The sequence below is a fragment of the Ciconia boyciana genome, chromosome 4, assembly GCF_034638445.1.
Source record: "Ciconia boyciana chromosome 4, ASM3463844v1, whole genome shotgun sequence".
Taxonomy (NCBI): domain Eukaryota; kingdom Metazoa; phylum Chordata; class Aves; order Ciconiiformes; family Ciconiidae; genus Ciconia; species Ciconia boyciana.
This window is the reverse complement of record NC_132937.1, coordinates 99435963-99455967: the sequence shown is the minus strand read 5'-3', so window position 1 is coordinate 99455967 and position 20005 is coordinate 99435963. Positions and strand designations below refer to the sequence as shown.

The following is a 20005-nucleotide window of genomic DNA, read 5'->3' as shown; positions in this document are numbered from 1 at the left end:
AACCAGCCGCAGGAGTTTTTGTTGCGGCTGGGGGGGTGTTTTGGTTTGGATTGTGTTCCCCCCCCGCCTGTTTGTTTGCTTTTGACACAGTGCTGGGAGCAGAGGAAACACATTGCTGGCCAACGTCCCCCGCCTCCCCAGCGTGCGGGAAACCAGCGCTCCAGCCGCGGGACGCTGCCGCGGCTTCCCACGGCTTCCCGCGGCTGCCCGCCCCGGGTGGGGGGCCCGGCCCAGCCAGCTGGGGCGGGGGCCGGGCCGGGCCGGCCCCGCCGCCCTCCGCCTGCCCGGGGCTGCCCGGGGCTGGCATTGCCGGGGGTGCCGGGGCTGGCGCTGCCGGGGCTGCCCGGGGCTGGCGCTGCCGGGGCTGGGCGCTGCCGGGCGCTGCCGGGCGCTGCCCGGGGCTGGCGCTGCCGGGGCTGGCACTGCCGGGGCTGGCACTGCCGGGGCTGTCCGGGGCTGCCGGGGCTGGCACTGCTGGGCGCTGCCGGGCGCTGCCCGGGGCTGCCGGGGCTGGCACAGCTGGGCGCTGCCGGGCGCTGCCCGGGGCTGGCACTGCCGGGGCTGGCACTGACAGGGCTGGCGGGGCTGGCGGGCGCTGCCCGGGGCTGCCGGGGCTGGCACTGCTGGGCACTGCCGGGGCTGCCCGGGGCTGGCACTGCCGGGGCTGGCACTGCCGGGGCTGGCACTGCCGGGGCTGGCGGGGCTGCCGGGGCTGCCCGGGGCTGGCACTGCCGGGGCTGGCCCTGCCGGGGCTGGCGGGGCTGCCGGGCGCTGCCCGGGGCTGCCGGGGCTGCCCGGGGCTGGCACTGCCGGGGCTGGCACTGCCGGGGCTGGCGGGGCTGGCGGGCGCTGCCCGGGGCTGGCACTGCCGGGGCTGGCACTGCCGGGGCTGGCGGGGCTGGCGGGCGCTGCCCGGGGCTGGCACTGCCGGGGCTGGCACTGCCGGGGCTGGCGGGGCTGGCGGGCGCTGCCCGGGGCTGGCGCTGCCGGGGCTGCCCGGGGCTGGCGGGGGCTGCGGGCGGCGGCCGTGACTCAGCGCTGACGCAGGGGACTCCCCGCCCGCGGCTTCCCCGGGCGCGGGCAGCGCGCTGGGCTGGTGCTGGCATCGCCGCGGCTTTCACCGGTTCCTTTTTTTTGCTGTTTTGCGAGAGTAACTAATAGTTGTTTTACTATTTTATTGCTTCGTTTTTACTGTTTCATTATTGCACAGTTGTATTGTGTAATAGTTTTATTATTTCATTATTCCATTATGTTATTGTTTTGTTCCTTTCTTGTTTTATTTTTTTATTTTTGTACGTAATTTTTAAATTTATTATTATTATTATTATTATTTGGGGGGTTTATTTTTATTTTTTCTTATTTTTATTTTTGTATTTTTTATTTTTCTCATTTTTAATTTTTCTTATTTTTTATTGTTTATTTTAATTTTTATTATTTTTTAATTTTTCTTTTTATTTATTTATTATTTCTTTATTTTTTATTTTTTGTTATTATTGTTGGTGTTTTCTTATTATTGTTATTGTTGTTTATTTTTTATTATTATTTATTCTTACTGCTATTATTATTACTATTACTAACTATTTCTATTGCTATTGCTAGCTATTACTAACTATTACTACTATTAATTACTATTACTATTACTATTATTATTCTTCCTTTTGAAGATTTATTAAAAGAGCTGAAATGCCCACACATTTGCACCAGCCAAAAGGTGACAAGCAAGCAGCCCCCGCCCCCGGCAGCCAGCATCACCGTGGATCTTGACCACAGGAAAAAAAAAAAAGTCACGCCTACTTCTCTTCACCTTCACCTTCCTGCAAGCCGCAGAGTTATAAGGTTATCATAGCTATACATCGTAAAATTAGCGTTAGGGCAAAATCACTTCAGCGGTGACGCAAATCAAGGTGGCACTTGGCACGGGCTGCTGGCACTGAGTGACAAAATAACAGAGGACATTTTTGGTTGATAACTGAATTGCATTTATTCCCTTCAGATTGCTGTCTAAGTAGATAAAATTTCTAGTGTTCTCATTTCTGAAATGCCTCTAGTGTTTCCCTGAACATGATAAAGGAACACTGACCATGCAAGTTACTTTTAGACTTCTAAATAACTTGCACAGAATTTAACAAGATGTTTGTTAGTAGCTCTGTTTCTTAATCTGGAGAGATACTGCCTTAAGAACGGCTGAAAATCCACAAGTGTAGGTGCTAAATGCTTAGCTGCTATGGAAATGTTGATGCCTGAAGAATGCTGGCCTGAATTGCTGGGACAGATAAAGCTGCCCACAGTTCCTGGCTCTGCACTTCCAATTTAACAGTGTTAAAAGTTACTTGATTTCTCATTTGGTGATTTCTCCATCTGTGAAATGGAGTTAACACCGCCGTGTTTTCCAACACACGTTGAGAAGTGCTGTACAAAACACTGGCTGCCAACATCTTCCTGGGATGACTGGAAGGACAACTCATTCAAAGGTCATGTCAGTGTGTTATTAAAATGTAATCAGAGCACTGGTTCGCGTACGTGCAGCCACATTCTTTTGAGGTCATTGTTTCAGTGCTGGAAGGGGAGTCATTTGGTCTTACTCCACCTGCTTTGCTGGGAAGACGTATGATTTGAAGGACCCATGAAGGAGGAGGAAGGGACAGAAGAGTTGTGCAGGCAAAGGAGGTGCATCGGTTCTCCCAAGAACTTCCAAGGATGTTCAAAGAGGACCATAGCCTGCACTTGTTTTTCCACAGCCATCCCTCCACCGGCAACAGGTCATAGAATCATAGAATCATTTAGGTTGGAAAAGATCTTTAACATCACCAAGTCCAACCATTAACCTGACACTGCCAAGTCCACCACTAAACCATGTCCCTAAGCACCTCATCTACACATCTTTTAAATCCCTCCAGGGATGGTGACCCCACCACTTCCCTGGGCAGCCTGTTCCAGTGCTTGACAACCCTTTCGGTGAAGAAATTTTTCCTAATATCCAGTCTAAACCTCCCCTGGCGCAACTTGAGGCTGTTTCCTCTTGTCCTATCACTTGTTACTTGGGAGAAGAGACTGACGCCCAAGATGAAACAGCTGTTAGAAGCTGGAATACATCTTCAGTTCTCTCAGTTTCGCAGACCTCCAGACAGATGAAGTGCAGATAGAGGCTTACCTGCTGGGGATACATCTCTGTATGCATACAGATGTGTTTGCAGCAGGGAAGAGAAGGAAGCACACACCTCCATAGCAAGGCAATGAGGGATGTGCTCAACAGAGCTGCAGGTGTGAAGTACCCTCCTCCCCAGAGCAGGGCTGCAGCTGAGGAACAGCTACTCAGTTGAACCTGAGGTCTGAGGTCCCTTGGCGAGGAAGAGAGCATGACACCGCTGGAAATGGCAGCACCTATCCCTTCTGCATGTGGTAGGAGAACTGTTGGACAGCTGGGAGGTTTGTAGGCTCAGGAGAAACAGGACTGCTATGGAGGAAAGGTGGCTTCCCCCAGCAGATGGCTTGTGCTGACTTGGACAGTGTGTGAGCAGCACCCTTCATTTCCCTTTCGATAAAAATCCCATTCCCCCTCTTCCCCAAACCACCCTAAAAAGTGCTGGTGAACCTGTTTAGGAGAAAACAAAGCACTGAAGTTTCCTAACATACAGCCATTTCCTTGGGGGGAAGCACGTATGCACCTCTCAAACCTTTCAGCTACAGAGCATTTAGCAACCCGTTTTCTGAGTTTACAAACTGCATCCGTCCCTAATACATACCCCCACACGAAAGAAATCCAGGCTGAGCAAAATGCCTGGTTCAAGCTCCTAAAAACCAGATAAGACTGGTTAGACAGTGTTTATTTTCTGGGACTCAGAGACTGAGTCACTCTCCCTTCCTGTGCTGCCTTTGTTTCAGATTAGGACATATGAAACTCATTGCCAGAAGTCATCACTACTGGGAAACTACATACTGGGAAACTACATATTTTATTGTTGTTTTTTTGATTCACGTGACCTTTGTTATAAAATAGCTACATAGAGAAAAAGGAAAAAAAGAAAAAAAAAACAACAAAAAAGCTACAGACAAGTCTTGGTAACTCATGGAAAAAGTACGAGCAAGGCAGCAGTTGCACAAGGCTCCTGGTGTTGCCTCAGGGCACTCGGACAAGAAGTTGCCCTCTTGCTCTCTCCTCCTTTCAGGATGGTTTCGACATCCCATGTGCGATGCGTTGGCACAGGGGGAGGGCAGGAGGCAAGCCTGTGCAGTAGAAACAAACCACCTTTTCTCCACAAAAAAGCAACAGAGGAAGGGATACAGTCACAGCTCTGTTAGCTCTCACCAGCCCATCCTTCATAAAGCCCAGGGTGGCATCGCTCGGGAGCTGGGGCAGGACAAAGGACTTTTCCCGCCCTAAAGCTGTGGCAGATTTAACATTCCTTCCCCACTCGCTGCCTGCCGGGCAAGCTCCAAGTGTCTGCACTGTGGAACTCAGGATGGTGTTGCTGAAGAGGGATGCTCATCTACTGTGAACTGCACTGAAGCCTCTAAAAGGGAAAAAAAAAGAAAAAAAAACAAATTGTGCTGATAGGGTTATTCCATTTCAGTACTGAGTCAAAACAAAAAAATTTTGTGTTAAAGTTTGACCTTTGTTATTGTTTTCCAATAAAAGCAAATTTTGAATTAAAGTAATTTTATCTAAGGATCTGCATGTTTTCTTTTAAAATAGCAAACTGAGAATCTGCAAGTTTTACAGAGTATTTTTGTATTTTCATTGTTTCAGCTAAGAAACATACCAATTTACAAGGTGTCATGAATCTATGTAATTTGCAATTTAATTTGCACTTTTTAAATGAGCTCTTCCACAAGACTTTCTTTATTCAATAGTTCTTTAGACAGTAAGAATATTTTGGCACTACTGGTGTAACAAATGCTCTTGCAAGACAGTTGTCTCATGACTTACATTTCTTCAAGTCGTCTTTCTCTACAGGATGCAGTATTGTTCCTTTCCACTTTCTTCCCAAGATGTATAGAAGTGGAAAGCACTGAATTACAAAATCTGTGCTCTAAATCCCACATCTAAAAGCACATGGTCTGCTACGGCATTTCTGTCCATCCGGAGATATGCTTGCCAGGTCTGGCTGTTTCTTTTTCTGAAAATCATAGAATTTGGACAGACATTCTGCACTTTTTTTTTCCAAATAGCAGGATATGCTTCTCAGAAGGATATTATTGAAGGAAAAGAAACAATAGGGATCAGGAAAAACATCTTACTATACCCAGATTCATATATTCCCTTCTGCATCCTCATTTCAAAACTGATGAGTTTTTGAATCCAGCATTACAACTACACTTCTCTCTTCTGCCAAAAATTAATTTCCTAGACAAGCCTTATAGTAACTGTGAGTTTATACTTCAGAGGAATGTTTTCCTCTTAGTATTAGTATCTCATGCACCTGAATTCATGCTTATTATGTACGTATAAACCAATTGGTGAGTCGTAATTGCACACTTACAGAGTATAGGAGGGATCCCAAAACTCAGCGCTAACTAAGCTTACCACCATTAACACTCATTTCTGGATTTACGTCCAGCAGAGCTGAAATGGCACTCCCTGACTTACCACATCAATATTGTAATTAAAGTTTTTAGAGGGAGTGAAATTCTGCTTTGGAGCAAAAGAAAGGACAAGCATCTAGTTTCCTGCTCTGGGGACTTAAAAGTATTTGAAAACTCTCTACCTTTTACATCAAGAATGACATTTGTGATTAATTCTTTGGGCAAGATTTTTTCTGAAAACCATATTCTACCTCTTTTTAAGTGAAGAGAGATTTGTACAGGCCAGCACCATGACAGACTCGACTTTGTTTTGCAAGGGACAAGTAACATATTTTAGCTTGTATTTTTGGCTTTTACTTTGAAGCTGGAGACGTATATGGTCTAAATTGAATATTGTGAGAGGATCTTTTTCCCTGGAACATACCGAAAACTCCATTATGAATGTATCTAACTAAAACTGCCTCTCAAATTTTTGAAAAAAATGTTATTTCATCTTGAATTATTAAATTGCTACCCATGTCTCTGTGGAATACTAAAGCATTTGGATACTGATTTAGTTAATTTTGGCCAAGGGATTTTGGGGGAGAGGATAGGTCAATATGCTATGTAATTTTAATTATCACTTTTATTAATAACCCCAAAGAAATTCTAAGAAATGTGAGCTTTGTCTTCCACACATTCCACAATCCCAAATACCATGCCAAAAAACATTACTGTTTTGCATATAAGCTGCTAGAGGAAGTATTATGTCAAGTACTGTACTTTCCTTTATTTCAAGTGAGTTATTTAAGCTGTCAAGAGAAAAACTAACCACGCCACTTAGATTGCTAAACCATTTCAGTTTTCTGAAGCAATCTTTATGACTCAATGTTCTGTTCTGCTCAAATATTTTATGTTTGTGGAAAAGAGAGAACAGAGCATAGTGAGATTATGAATTAAGGTATGCGAAGGGACACTATGGGAGTTAAAGGCTATGCCACTGAGGGAACTGAACATGTACATAGCATATCCACGGTAACTAATACACTTAGCAAAAACCCTTAAAACCCTCACATTTTCTAGGCAGCCTTATATTGTTAGATGCCTGCTGGATTACGCTCCTTGGGCCAGCTGTAGAGAGGAACACTGAATTCTGGGTTTAGGTGCCAGGCACTTCAGCCCTACCTGGTGTCTCTTACACATGCCTTTCAAACTGGAAATTTGAAGGCCAGCAAGGTTAAAGCAGTACAGAAATGTTCAGCTTGGTGAGAATCCAGCTCCCGTTTTGGACCTGGCCCTTTCTCAGAGGTGATGGCTTGCTGAAATGATGCCATTCACCCTCAGAGACTGAAGTGGTCCTCTCTAGATGCTCACGTATTCCTGGGTCAGCAGCGCTGACTGTGCTCGTAACACACTACGCAGAAAATTACTAACACTAATGCATTTTCGGCCTTGTAAGTAAACATGATCCAGTGTTCCAGCTCTTTCAGAGTTACTTAATGAATCGTCCACCTACACATGCATTTACTATAATACTTTGTTTTGACGGCTGCTAAATCCCCAAACCTGAGCGGCTCTTTATCTCTCCCCGCATGAGCCGTGGGGCCTCCTGCGGCTCTGTCCCTTGCACCAAGCTGGTTGCCAGCCGAGCTATACAACAGAGAGTGCATTAGCTGAAAGTGGGAAAAGCTTCAATTACCGAAATAGCTGAAGGTCTAAAAATAGTTTCCTAGAGCCAGCTAATACAGCCACTGCCAGGATCCCGGCTCTGGCTTGCAAGGAAAGTGCTGAGTTCCACAGCGCATTTATGAATCTGCAGAAAGAGTCCACTTTAAGTTAGTAAAGTACCCAGAACATGTGTTAATTAATTTCTGTATATAACATAAGTTAATTACATGCACTGAAGTGTTATAGCCTTCGGTGGATTGGGTGTTCAACAGCATAAATGTCTTTGAAGTAGCACTGCAAAGTTACTTCAGATCTTCCCCCAAAGCCTGCTCTGTATAACTTCTCAAATAAGAAAACCAACAGGTAGGTTAAAATATAACTAGCAGAAAGACAAGACTTCTTATCACCGGGGTGCAGTGCCAATGGAAAAAAAAACAGCCCAAAGTAAATCTCATCAGTCCTGCGATGATGAAAATCTAACGCAGCAGCTGTTTGCCTGGGAACAGTCTCTCAACAGGTTTTGATTTCACAGCACTGAATTAATCTTTTCTAGAGAGCACACAAAACCAGCAGCTCTCCTTGCAGAAGAGGCGGACCGTTCTTCCCTTCTGGTATAACTCAGCGGCTGCTGTAACACATTGCTCGGGACTGTACTGTGGACGCAGCGGGATGGGAGAGGGAAAGGATGTCCACAGCTGTGGGAATCTTCAAAGTGAAAAAAATGAAGTTATGCACTTTAGGTCTGATTATATCCAGTAATGAAAAGCAAATTTTAAATTAGTAACAGAACATTTGCTTGCAAAGTGCATAATTAACCTTTAAAACTCAAAATGCCATTGGATTTAAGAGCTCAGCTGCAGGCAAGAAGGATTATGTATTTATGTTTATAATGCAAACATCTATAGATACATTAGGGAAAGAAAGAGAGCTGCCCTCATGCTGCAGATTTGTGTATATGAACTGTTTTGTGCCAATAAGATTAAGTCAGCAGAAAAACTGATGTCATTAAATCAGTGAAAATCCCAGGTTGCAGCGCTACGAACGTCTCATTTTGGTAAACTACTCCAGTATAATCACAATTTCTTTGCATTTTAAGTTGAAAAATCTTCCACTCTTGAAATAAAGTGATATCACAGAATAATGTTATAAAAATGTTATTGATGCTTCAGTAAGCATGATGACATAGATGTTAAAGCTTACATGTAAGGAAGCATACTAGAAAGCAAACAAAAGACACCACATTTTCTTTAAACCACAATGATTTTGTACATAGCATCTCTCAGTTCTTAAAGGTTGTTTATTTTTTTAAATACAATGACTGTACTAAATCAAACTGGTGTGTAGAAAAGGGGAAAGTAACTTCACCAGAATTCCAGCACTTTCTAGTTAAGAAATAGCAACACAAGTCAGGGAAGAATATGTGGTGGTATTCTTTCAGATTTTTAGTTGTAAACCTACAAAGCTGTCTTCACAAATATTTTCAGCATTTTCTGACAAAGAATGGCAGAGTAAAAATAGTAATCTTGATCTCATCAAATAATTTATTTTGGCAAACTTAGGTGGGCTTCATTCTCCCCTCAGAAAATTGTACAGCAATTTCAAGTGGACACTGTAGGTGCTACAGCTTTGTAGAAGAATGTTGAAACAAATTTAAGTTTTTTCTAACAGTCTCAGTTATATTTTATGTATTGCAATTACATGAAAAAATACTAATATTGTAATATTAGCATGTCATAACAGAGTGCTTGCAAGTCCACAGCAATTTGTCAGCTGTTTTGATACCACGACATTAAAAACTGAAAGACAGATGTGCAAAGTCTTAAAAAATGCTACCCAGCAAAACGAATATTCCAAAATATTCCGTATTCTGTGAAGATAAAAGTCTCTCTTACATTAATTTCTTACAGAAGGGAAGTTTTTATGTAACTGCATCTAATTGTCTGGCCAAGGCAGAAAGGCTGGAAATCAGAGTCATAAGATGCACATTTACTAGTGGTAATGGTTTTCTTGGATTCTTTAGATCTATTCTACTTTAGGTCAACTCATGCAAGTGGGGTTTAGTTTTTATTTTTTAAACATACATGCACACAAAGGTTTTTCGTTGCCTGGATTCTCTACTAATGATTTCTTTTATCTGCCAAGATTTTTGCATTAAATGCATTTCAGAAGATAACATTTGTTCTCAGCTATGACCCTTAATTCTTTAGGAAAGCAAGTGCAGACCACTTCTGCTAATAAGAAGCACGACTGTCAAATTTCTATGGCTTTTGAGGATAATACTAAAGGGAAGCAGCATCCTTGCAATGTCAGCTTTTACATTAACATTGTTTGCATTCTCTATGGTTGTTTTTTCGGTAGCATTTTAATTTTCATACATGCATACTCTCTCTATATGAAGAAGAATCTAATAAGCTGCACATTAATCTGTTATGGAAAGAGTACCTTGAGACAAATATATGCAGACATAAACAGCAAAATCCTGTTGCTTTCCAGTGAAACTAGTGCACATTTATCTGTTCATCTGCAGGGACAGCAAACACTTGGAATTATTAGGGAGATGAATAAAGTGCAGAAAATAGCGATGTTCATAATTACAGTTTAAGCAAGTTTCCATTCCCATTGTTTGTGCTCTGAAAAACAAAGAAAGACATACAATTTGAAAACTGAAAAAAGTCTTGCCACCAAGATACTGAAATAAGTCATTGAATCATCTGCATATGGATGACTGATCTAAACAATTCAATGATAAATTAAGGGCTATTTGTTTCCACTTACTGCAAAACCAAAGCATGCTATTTTTAAAAGAGGCAACTGTTACACAAAAAGGCTGCCCTTGCCAATCTGTCAATGCTTAATTCAAGAGTTGTGGGTACTTTGACATCTAGATCACAATATTTCATTCTGCTGTGCACATTAATTCAGCATGTCCAGTTGAGTTTTGACTAACAACTACACACCTCTGCTTGGGTACCTGGGGTCAGCCTGAAGAATCATAAAAAGAGATAAAATGCCTGTTACGTATGAGAGCAGAATAGAAAAGGTTTAAAAGAACACAATCTTACCTAAAATCTAGGCCCATTTTACAGGTGTCTCCCAGCTGCCCCAGTCCTGATCTACAACCCTGCATTGAGGCTTGCAAGTGAATTTGAACCTTTGGTTAAAATTTTCCTGACTACTGGTCAATGTCACAGAGTAGAAGATGTGAAGAAACCTGATGAAGGCATCTTCCATCCTTCTGACTGAAGCAGGACCAATCACACGTGTCATTCCCAAACATTTGCCTAACCTGTTCTTCACAACTACCGCATGCCACCAGTGCTTCACAGCTTTCCTGCACAGTACCTCCTTATCCCTAAGGAAAAACCTTAACTAGTAATCAAAGCTCCCTTTTTGCAAGTTAAACTCATTGCTTTCTGATGTATTTCTCATCTGTATAGGAGAACAGACTGTTTGGCTTTTGCAACTTTTTTTTTTAATGTATTAGGAGGCTCGCTTTCTCTTGGTTAGGTAAACATGTAAACAGTTTTTATCTTTCCTCTGGAGATATTTTATTCTAGATCTTTGACCAGGTTGCTACTTATTTGATTGTCTCCAAATTAGTTTTCCTCCATGCATGGTATCTAAACCACAGCACTGCCATGGAAACCTTGCAGCCCTGAACGATGAAGAAGAAAGGTTGTTTCACCCTACTCTTACAGATTATCCTCTAATCTCACTCCCAGGAGAGTGTTTACTTTTGCACCCAAACAGCAGTGTTGACTCATGCAACCTGTGGACCAAAATCATTCCTGGGTCCCATTTTTACAAAAATGTTGCTAACTTGGTTGTTCTTCATCCTGTGTTTGAAAAGATGATGATTCCCGCTGAGATGCAGTGCCCTGCACTTGTCCTTGTTGACTCATATTCACCAACCTGTCAAAACCAATTTTAATGCTAAGCCTGTCAACACATTCTCATTCTCTTTCAGCTTAATGTTACCTCTAAATTTAATGACTGTACTCTTATTTCATCATCCAGTCATTAATACAAAGTATTGATGAGTGCCACACACAGGTCATATTTACTGACTTTATGCCACTGAATTCTGAAAATAGTCTTCCAACTAGTATTGCACCGAGCCTTCAGCACATACAGCTAGCCATGCTTCCTCGCCAAAAAAGTGTCAGGTGAAACAATACAACAATTTTGTACTAAAAGCAGAATGTGTAACATCTGCTGTTTCTATCTGTTAAGAAAGCCTCTCTTATTTTCAAAGGCAGAAATTAAATTGGTTAGACATGATTTGTTCTTGACAAATCTGTCTTGGCTGTTTATCAGCTCCTTGTTTTCTTCTAGATACTTGCAAACTCTACTGTATTTGTCCAGTGTTTCTGCAGAAATTTCTAGTAAGCTGAGAGACAGTTTGCCATCTATCCCTTTTCTCCCTCTTTAAAAATGAAATACGTTAGACAGCAGGTTCTTCCTTTTTTTCAGCCTTCCATCATTTTGCCCATCCTCCATACGTTTTCAAAAGTAGCTGCAAATGCCACAGAGATATCAAGATCTCCCCCATGAAGTTCACAAGCAATGCTGTCATGAATTTCAGGATCCTTCAATTTCACTTGGACCACCCTGAAGACGGTCAGTTTTCTCATCTCAGGATGGATGCTGTCCTCCGACACAAGGCTGCTGGTGAGTGCATTGCACACTACAGTGATCCACGCTGGAGCTTGCTGCCTTGCACGCTCCTTGTCTGTGTAAAACCACGCATTTTCCCCATGTCACTCATCACCATATGGTAACCATATGGTCAAAGCCCACTGCCATAAGCACAAAGCAAATCTCACTCACGTTCTTTGTGCCCTGGCTAGGCAGAATTATCCATCTTTCTTTTGGACACTTGTGGCCATACAGTTCATGTAAACGGATAAATATCGTAAGAATATCACATCCCTTTCCACAATCTGCTCTTTTTAGAAGCTTGGGGAAAAAAAGAAAGATAATGAGACAACTCCTCAGACTTTCCCAAGAAGCAAGTTTTATTAGGTAATTGTAAAAGTTTTCTTGCTGTTTGGAGTCCATGCTGTGTTACTCATGGGAAGGAATAGGAATAAAATAAAAATAGGGTGGCCACTTCCTACAGAAGAGAAGTCTATGGTACCTGATACTGTTTGGTAACATTTAAGGCCAGAGATAATAGCTGCTCCATCCTCTGCCCAGTATCACCCCATTCAGAATTCCTCCTTAAACAATATCTGCAAGGAGTTAATCAAGGATTCAATGGAAAAACACTGGAGTTTCTTTTAATGTAGGAATATGCCAACTCCCACCTTCACTCGCAGACCTGGGAAGATAATTTAATCCAAAATTAATTTCACTGGAACCAGTTAGAAATGAACATAAAATCTTTTGCATGAGGAATGACTTTGTTCCTCCAAAGCTTTCTAATACAACCAAATGAAATAAATCTCTGATTCTCCAAGTCATTTTTTCCCCTCTTCAGTCTGTCTCCACTATAATGACTATTTTCCAGCTGTGTTCTCACATTGGTTCTGCCTACCCAGACTTTCCACATCGATGAGGAGCCCGATTTCCGCAAGACTGAGAGAAATGGTTTGGCTGAAAAGGAAACCGGCTCTCCATATAATAACAGTGCATATAACTAATCAGGAATTCGGTGTTCTCAAATGATGCTGAATGGGCAAACCTGATCCAACTCCAGTAAACTTAAGCCAGCTGCTAGCAGAAGTGTCTTAGGAGGAAGAGGAGATAAAAGAGGAAGGAGTCACCCACATCACCGCACAGTAAATAAACAAGGGTCCTCTTGAAGGAGAGACAAGGGCCTCTCCAAACTAATCTGCAGATCATGCAAAGCTTGGTAGAAGTCAAAAGGGAAAAGCTGGCAGGAAAGAAGAAACCAGCTACACTCAGAACTTACTTCACTCTTAAATGGAATGATTATCATGTAGTCTTTAAAAAAAGCAAAAGAACAAAAAATCACCACCTTTAAGGGTCAGCATGTAATTTAACCATGTTTCTTGATTTTATTTATGTTTGAAGGGCTGTTGCGCAAACACCTATTTACAGATTGTCAGCAAAATTACTTGGAGTCATTCAGCTATGCAAACTGTTTGGCAGATAATTGGCACATCCTACTGCTGGAGATGGGCAATTAACTCTATTCTGTATTTCAGATGTAATATGAAGGCATTGGCCAATATCTTTATATGCTAGTTGTGTTGAGTTGTTGGATAATGTAAAAAAAAAACCCAAACCCAAAACCCAAAACAATGAGAAAACCTATCACCCAGATCTTTTTTTGCCAAAAACGGTCAACTGCATCACAATATACCAAGTGTCTCCTTTTGGAATACTAAATGGATTATGTTAAAATATCTTTTCTCTGAATTCCTTGGAGGGAGTTTAAGAATTAAGAGAAAACCAGTTTCATTTGACCCTGGTCTTTGTTCAGCATTAGACAATCATCATAATCTGCTGTTGAGTGGAGGAGTTTGATGGAGAAGAAATGCCATAATTAGCTTTTCTTGCCCTCATACCTCTAAGGGAGGGACAGTGCTCTGCTCAGAGATGTGTATCAGCCAGGACTCCTTGAGCTCCTGCAGCCAGGCATGTTGTGGGCTTGCTCTCGACCCCCCAGCCTCACAAGATCCTTTCCAGGATTCCAGGTGTTGCTTTTCAAATCCAAAAGAAGGCAGAAAATGGCAGAAAATTGGACACTTTGATTTTGTTTGTGATAGAAGCTCATCGTGTCTTCCTCAGTGACATCCAGCGCTTTTGACAAAAGCAAGCTACCCATGCACCAAAAGCGGTTAGCTTTGCATTATTCCACGGGGATGGCTGCCAAGTTAACTCTTCCAAAAACAGATTTCTGGCTGTGAATGGCCGGAACAGGACTTGTGATTTGTAAACAAGCTAAGGAAGAGGCCTGTCAGTCTAGGAGATGATGTCAGCCACCCAAACGAGCAGCGGGGTCAGACCCGGCTGTTTTGCTGGAGTTGGAGTTCTGCTGATAAGAGGTCCCCCCTTCACCATCCTGCTATCAGCTCTGAGTGCAGAGAGGAGGGACCACTTCACCCAGAAATCACCAGCCCATTTCTCTCAGAGGAGGCTCCTCCTCAGTCAGAGCATCAATGCAGATGCAGCTTAAATAAACTCCAGCTGTCTGAAGGACTTCTCATGCCTATCATCTATGGGCAGTGTCCAGTAACACCCTCGTGCCTCCCTCCTGATAAAGGGCAGTGAACAGCTCTCGCCCGCGGCACGGCTCAGACACAGCCAACTCCAATGGTGTTAGTCACCTTTCTTGATAAAATTCCACAAGATCAGACTGTTCTTTGTCCTGATCCCTCACCTTCAAACTAAACACGTCTGGCCTCTTAGTGAAACATACGTCTCCTAAACATACGTCTCCTCTCTGAGCTGTTCTTTGTCCAGCAGCAGAGCCAACAAGAAAAGAGCACAAAGCAGGACATAGCTGCATCTGGAAAAGCACCTATTTTAATATGTTCCACCCATCGCTGTCTCAAAGACGATACTAGCCCGATCCCAGCTGATGCAAGAATAAAATGTTTGCAAGCAACAAAAATATAAACCTCTCTCTATAAAAAATATATAACCTCAAAAATATATAGCCTCTATAAAATGGTTACAAGCAACAAAAACCTAATTTAAGAAAAGCCCTGGCACACTGTTACAAGGAGTAGAACTTATCAGGGTTCTGATGAATTAGTGCTTAGCAGCTTTTTGAAAACAGAAGTTGTTTGATCTTAAGTCACCCTCAGTCACCATTTTGTTAGTGCAGAGCATAGGGGCAGAACTATCCAGAATTATATTTTCTCGCCAGCACTTGATTTCTCTCATGCGCTTCTACACAAACCATTTGTGGGTGTGACCCTAACCCGACAAAATTCTGAACAAACTCCCTAAAAACAAGAAGACGACTTTGCTGCAGTTCAAAAGGCACTGGCCTTTGAGCCCTGCTTGCATAAGGTACATGCTGACACTAGTTCCCCGAACACTGGGAACGTAACCACAGTGCAGAAAGGCAAAAGCAGCTCTTTTGACTCACGGTTTGGGAAGCAGCAAATCATTCATCCGAGCGAGAAAGAATGCTCATGTGCTGAAGCAGCAGGGTGATGCTCAGGGTTTTCTTCTGTATTTCTTAAACAGACAGTTTAAGAAGGTATTAGTCTTAAACAGACAGTTTAAGAAGGTATTAGCTCATCATTAACCTTCAGTGCTGTATGGGCCTGCCAAAAGTGATGAAATCTTGAAAAGGAGGGGTAGGACCTAGTTTTGGTAAAGTCCACATGTATTTGATTTTATAGCTTTTCAGTACCTGAATGATGACTGATCTTATATAAACACAAGAAATACCAAAGTACCTTTGCAATGAGACATTTGTTTTAACTAAGGAATCTAACGCTGCACTGTGGTTTCTTGGTTAAATAAGCTGAATCTCCCGTCCCACTAATTGACAATCACGTCATTTTTTCCACTCTAAGTGACTAATGGAAATATGAATACCACACATGCTTGTTTGCCTGAAGTTTGCTTAATGTTGCATGATTGCAAAGCATTTGTAGATTTAGTCTTTAATGTATTGATTTTTCTTGTTAAGCTTTGTTATTCAAAGTCAGCAAAATCTGGCTAGAAAACAGCAGTGGCCTGATCATCTCCAAGGTACAGGGTCCTCACAACCCTCGTTAGCTTCATAGTGAGCTGAAGGTGTTTTAATCTTCCAAGGAAAAGAAAATCAGGACAGAGATCATTTGCCAAATCCCAACTATTAAGGTTCTGGCAAAAAAAAAAAGTCAGAAGCGTTAAAGAGAAAATAATCTTTGTACCTGCAAATAATCTGCTATTTATCAGAAAATTGGAAGTAATGAGGCTGTCCCTGACCATTAAAAAGTATATGAAGGCTGGCTTTTCTTTTCAGATAAAGGTTCCAGGAATTTGGTTGCATCTTGATAATCTCCTGACCATAGCTGAGGAGTTTTACAGCCTGAAAATAAGATATGGACACTTACACAGGTTTGGATAATTCAGGCACTGGATAAAATATTTTTCTGTATCTTCTGTGAGGACTGTAGGAAAAGAGAATCTCTTACTTGGAAAAATATTATTTTCCATGGTACATCAAAAACAGAGAGGGGAAAAAGGACTCTGTTCCCGCTTACATTTAGCAGCAGTGGTCCCCATTCAGTAGTGGAACTTGTGTGACTGATTTTTCAGGCACCGGAGCAGACTGGTACACCTTTGTATCCCAGCGACTTCAGCTCGTTGTGAGTTTTGTCTCCAAATTTGATGGGATTGACTGTCTCTGGGCAAGTAATAAAGTTGGCAGCAGAAATTCCAGAATACCCTCTACTAATTATCTTCTTTAAAAATGTATAAAAACTGAAAGGTTTTAGAAGATATATGCAAAAGGTTTGAACATAAATTTATCATATACTGGTGGTAAACATACCATTCACTGTGTATTCAGACTTCTGCTCTAAATGCTGCATAAAATCTAAGATTAACATAGCATTCAAATTTAGATTCCTGAGTTTCGGTAAAGAAAAATAATATCTCCTTTTCTTCCTTAAGCTTTCTGGATCATCTTTAGCATTTCTAAAGTATTGAATCTGCATGATATGGAGAGCAAATCATGGACAGAAAAGATTATGGCCCACAGCAGAAAATAACAAAAGGCATTTCATGTGGAGCTGCACCACGTGGTAAGCTTGCTATTTCATTTCCATCAAAATAAATTGGTCAGCCAGATTAAGAAAAGTGCTAAAATTACCTTATATATCAAACGGGTGACATCTCCTCCCAATGAAGTTTTCCAGAGCTTTATTATTAATCATTTGGGAGAGCACACTCTAACTCTGTAGGTGCTGAGCAGGCTGCTGCTGACCTTCACCGTGAAGATCAAGCTAAAGGGTTAATAACCTTCCTGGCCCAGCCAGGCTGGGGACAAGGAGAGACAGTGACTATCCCATGCTCAGCAGATGCCGGAGGAGAGAGGGCTGTTATAGCATGCTTTTTGAAAAAGAAATAGATTAACGTCGTAAACTCCAAATAAAATTCACTGGCCGAGATGGGGGGTTGGCAGACACTTACAAGAATGTTTTATTGTTGATAATAATTTCATATTGTTGATTAAGAAGAGAGTTACCATCTATTTAAATTATTTAAATAAAGGCTAAACAGGTTTGGTCAGTGCATATTTTCTATGGGCCATTCTAGATTAATCCATTCTTTTCGTTCCCTATCTCCTCCCCTCGCCTCAAAAAACAAAAAAATAAAAAACCCACACTGAGAGTTTTAGCAGTTTGGAAAAAGTAGGCATTTTCCAAGCTCCTGGGGACAGATTTTACTCTCCAAGCTGGGAAAAATGCAACACAACTTCACTGCTATTTCAGCAGAACACCATTAATAACTGAGAATAAAATTTAGCTCCTGCTGTTTTGTGTTTCTGAAAGAAAATTGTTGCCTTTTAGTCTTGTTTATTCTTAAAAAGTTAAAAGGGAGTTGAGGCGTGTTCCAAAAAGTTGGCTACAGAAGAACAAATTTGAAAGTTGGATTTTCATATGCCATTTCTGTTAAAGCGTGGGATTCAACAGCAAAATCTAGATCTAAATAAAAGCATAAATGTGTTTATCAGGGTCTTACTCTGATATAAGATCTGAATCAATTAATTAACCCTAAGCCTCTACAGCAGTTTATGATTCTGTGGCACAGTCCTATTTGGGGTGAAAAATAATAGGATACATCGGTCTCAAAGTTCATCTACCAATTTAAAACCCATACTCATGACTAAACCCTGTAAGCCTTGATCTGTGTTGATCTCCATCATGGTAGTGTCTACGCAGATCACTGAAGGCTGTTCTGGGGTAGAAATTGCAAAAGAAACCTCCCTTACTCTTTGGGAAAAAAAATGTGGAAAATACAGGAAGATGCAGAAGGACATAAAGTCCTGTCTTTGCACAGAAAACAAGTTTTGTTTTGACATGGATACCCAATAAAAGGGATATAGAGGAAGGACTGGCTGTTTGTTTGGCTAAAGCATCAGGCTGATACGCAGCAATGATGCTGGCGTGTAGACAAAAGCTGTGTGTGACTCAGCATTGCTATCTGCTAAGGAATGGGACTGAAGGTTTCTCTGAGCACAAACAAAAAGCCCCAAAAGACAGGGCTTGTGAACAAGCACTCTGCCTGCTCAGCTGCCTCCTGCCTACAGCATAGTGGAAGCCAGCATCGCAGTATATGTTTAAATATAGAAATCTGTTTTGAAGTCGTGTGAAGGCTTTATATAGGTTCTCTGTATCACAATAGAAACTAATTAGGTGTAGGCAATTGATGCAAAGAAACAAGAGAGCAATTGTGCCATTGCAAGCTCACCGGGAAGTGACAAGGTAATGACTATTTCAACAAATTCACACTCTTCAGCGAACCTCACAAAGCACTCAAAAACAGTCGTTTTCTCAGGCTTTAAGAACAGCAACAATAAAAAAAGTGATAGGTGCATATTTTCTAAGGAATTTCCCCATCCCTCCGCCTCCTTCCTCAAGAAAAGTGTTAACTCTGCATACAAAATTGTACCCTTAGTCTCAAAAAGTTGCCTGTGCAAACTGCCAGCTTCTATATCTCCTAGGAGGTGCAATTCAAAATGCAGTTGGATACCACTGCACTAGCCAACCTACTTCTGCATTTTTCACACAGATGACACAGCTTTGCCTCAGAGGACACTGCTTTGCTGCTGTTTCTTCTTTGATTCCCACCCTGCCAACAGCCAGGCATGGCACCATGCTCCCAGACACAGCTTTTTGCAAAACTTCATGTCACTGTGAAGCTTAAGCCCACGTTGTTGCAGATTGCTGTTCTGATTCACCTAATCCTGCACAGACCGAACTGCTGCAACGGTGGGTGGCTGGCAGGACTCTGATCCCGTCAGGAATTACCCCGACAGCTTTCCCCTGAAACTAGTACAGCTGAGAGGATGCTTCAGAGAGCAAATCCCTTACCAGCAGCCTCTCCCCAGTGGGACGAGGACATAGATGTGCACCCTTTGGTGGAAGCCTGGCCGCAGGAGGCAGGAAGAGGCTGTCTCAGAGGATCGCTGAATTTCCGGAGTACAGATTTCTGGGTGAAAAAAAAAAAATATAAAAATGACTGTATCTTTGCTTCTGGCCCAGAGAGAGTACATTCTTCAGTCAAATTATTTCAGCTGCCTCTCTAAGGCTGATGCTGACAAATGCAAAGGCTTCCTTCAGCAAGATGCCAAATGTAAAGGCTGAAAGCCAAAAAAATAATATTGTGCCATCACCAATTCGCCCCAGAGTCCAAGACGGAGGAAAGGGTCAGCCTGAGGAGTTCATGTTCAGCCACGATGAGCTCTCACCAAGCAGGAGCCAAACTTTTTCAGGTTCATCCTTCCCTGCTGAAAGAGAGACAAAGCCACAATAAAAGTGCAAGAGCTCACGCTGCAGCTGAGGGCACAGCCACCAGCTCTTAACAAGACCTTGGAACAGAGCTAATGGCTTGGCAAGGAATATTAGCATACTTAAGGCACTCTTGCATGACATTACGACTGCATTACCACAGAGCAGACACCTCCAGATGCCAAGAGATATCCACGCAGCACTGAATGCTACTGAGCATCTACAGATCACTGAGCACCCTGGAAAATCCTTCCAGATCATACTGAAATGTAGTAGTTTGGCTGTGTTGATGTCAACGTTGCTATTGGAGATGTTCTCTCATACAGTATCCCTCACAGATTTATTCCAAGGTGACGTGCATTGCCATTGCACAAGTACGTGGGGGACACATAATATATTTCACA

At 42.4% G+C, this 20005-nt stretch overlaps 1 long non-coding RNA gene across 4 annotated transcripts; it reads right to left on the bottom strand.

Moving 5' to 3' along the window:
• Positions 1–3980: 3980 nt before the first annotated feature.
• On the bottom strand, positions 3981–15463 carry LOC140650681 (uncharacterized). 4 transcript variants are annotated; one of them, XR_012042131.1, is made up of 7 exons: positions 15239–15463; positions 12001–12129; positions 9613–9800; positions 7398–7875; positions 7202–7315; positions 4928–5117; positions 3981–4511 (listed from the first exon to the last, which is right to left on the bottom strand). It is a non-coding gene; the product is annotated as an uncharacterized lncRNA (long non-coding RNA). The 4 variants fall into 4 exon arrangements; XR_012042129.1 differs by lacking the exon at positions 12001–12129; XR_012042132.1 differs by lacking the exons at positions 7202–7315; positions 12001–12129.
• Positions 15464–20005: the final 4542 nt, after the last annotated feature.